The sequence below is a fragment of the Egretta garzetta genome, unplaced genomic scaffold, assembly GCF_000687185.1.
Source record: "Egretta garzetta isolate BGI_Z169 unplaced genomic scaffold, ASM68718v1 scaffold157, whole genome shotgun sequence".
NCBI lineage: Eukaryota > Metazoa > Chordata > Aves > Pelecaniformes > Ardeidae > Egretta > Egretta garzetta.
In genome coordinates this window covers 125982-128176 of record NW_009260175.1, presented here as the reverse complement: position 1 = coordinate 128176, position 2195 = coordinate 125982, and the positions used below count along the sequence as shown (strand labels likewise).

The window sequence follows — 2195 nt, the reverse complement described above, 5'->3', positions numbered from 1 at the left end:
ACAGGATGGGGGGGGGGCTCTTACCTGCCTGCTGGACCTGGGCCTTGCAGCAAAGACTGGGGGATTAGCTCCAGGGGAAGCCTCCCATCTGTGCCCTACCCCACTCACAACATCTAAGGAAGAAGGTTTGCAAGTCCCTCGCAGAAGTTTGTCTGGTGGAGTCAACCACAGCACCCCCCCAGCCCTTTGTGCACACAGCTATTCCCATGTGCGCAGACAGACAGACACACGGATGCACGAACATACATTTGCACGTATCTGGAGAGGCACGCGTGGCAGCTGAGAGATGATAGGGGGTGTTGGAGTTCAGCAAAGCCAAAGCCCCCCTCTCTCCCCCTCCCAAGAGCCATCACCTGAGCTCCTCCAGGCTGCCCCAGACCCACGGCCTGAGCCCACCAGCTCCTTGCCCTTTATCAGAGCAGGCGGGCTGCCACCATGCAGTGCAGTAACCATACGCAGCCACCCCAGCTCGAAGGGGAGCGCGGCTCTGCCTGCCCAGACAAGTGCACCCACCTGCTGCAGCAGCAAGGGGATGGTGGGCTCTGCCCCGAGCCCAGCTGGCTCCCACCAGCCTACAGCTCCCCATCCCAGCATGGACTGGGGACTTGCCCCGCTACCCTGAGCCCAGCTGGCTCCCATCAGCCTACAGCTCCCCATCCCAGCATGGACTGGGGACTTGCCCTGCTGCCCTGAGCCCAGCTGGCTCCCACCAGCCTACAGCTCCCCATCCCAGCATGGACTGGGGACTTGCCCTGCTGCCCTGAGCCCAGCTGGCTCCCACCAGCCTACAGCTCCCCATCCCAGCATGGACTGGGGACTTGCCCTGCTGCCCTGAGCCCAGCTGGCTCCCACCAGCCTACAGCTCCCCATCCCAGCATGGACTGGGGACTTGCCCTGCTGCCCTGAGCCCAGCTGGCTCCCACCAGCCTACAGCTCCCCATCCCAGCATGGACTGGGGACTTGCCCTGCTGCCCTGAGCCCAGCTGGCTCCCACCAGCCTACAGCTCCCCATCCCAGCATGGACTGGGGACTTGCCCTGCTGCCCTGAGCCCAGCTGGCTCCCACCAGCCTACAGCTCCCCATCCCAGCATGGACTGGGGACTTGCCCTGCTGCCCTGAGCCCAGCTGGCTCCCACCAGCCTACAGCTCCCCATCCCAGCATGGACTGGGGACTTGCCCTGCTGCCCTGAGCCCAGCTGGCTCCCACCAGCCTACAGCTCCCCATCCCAGCATGGACTGGGGACTTGCCCTGCTGCCCTGAGCCCAGAGGGTGCCCGAGCCCTGGCCCAGGCTGCCCAGGGGGGCTGTGGAGTCTCCTTCTCTGGAGATCTTCAACCCCCGCCTGGACGCTGTCCTGTGCCCCCTGCTCTGGGTGAGCCTGCTTGGGCAGGGGGGTTGGACTAGATGATCTCCTGAGGTCCCTTCCAACCCTTGCCATTCTGGGACTCTGTGATCCCAACATGGACTGGGGACTTGCTGCCCTGAGCCCAGCTGGCTCCCACCAGCCTACAGCTCCCCGTCCCGACATGGACTGGGGACTCGCTGCCCTGCTGCCCTGAGTTCCAAGCAGATGGGGCACCATCTGTGGGGCACCTACTGCTTACAGGAGAAGGGTTAATTCACCCATAGCCTTTGTGATGTCCCCTCTACCTTGCTGTTAGTCCTGTTCACCTTGCTATGCACAGCTGTGCCAGCCCCTGGCGTGCCCACCGTTTGCTAAATCCCTGCACACACATACATTCACAGGGCACGTACACATGCCTGCAGCGTGACCACCACACAAACTCCACGTGCGTGCAACAAGACCACCTGTGTAACGTGCAGCACGCACACGCCCATGCACCAGAGAACACGCGTGTGCAATGGACACACGCACAGGCTTACGCAAGCAGGCATGGAGCACACGTGGGCACACAGGGCACCCGGGCATGCACAGCATACCACCATCCCCCTGCCTGGGGTGGTACCCCCTCTGCGCCCCCTCCAGCACCCACCAAGCCAGACTGGGGGCAGCTCAGTGGGACAATCCCTGGCCACCCAGGTTACAGCAGGAGGGCCAGGGTCCCGCTGTGCCAAGACAGGGTCCAGGCAGAGGGAAGGAGCGACCAGACCCCAACCTGGCAAGGGCTGGGTCTTGCTTTTGGGGCAGCCCGGAGGCAAGCGGGTGCCAGGCGGGCAATGACAGCGGTGACGTG

The 2195-nt window shown here is 63.9% G+C and overlaps 1 protein-coding gene across 1 annotated transcript in view; it reads right to left on the bottom strand.

Moving 5' to 3' along the window:
- Positions 1-2195, bottom strand: part of GLI1 (GLI family zinc finger 1) — a 29089-nt gene that overhangs the window by 9669 nt on the left and 17225 nt on the right. The gene's annotated exons all lie outside the window — the stretch shown is intronic.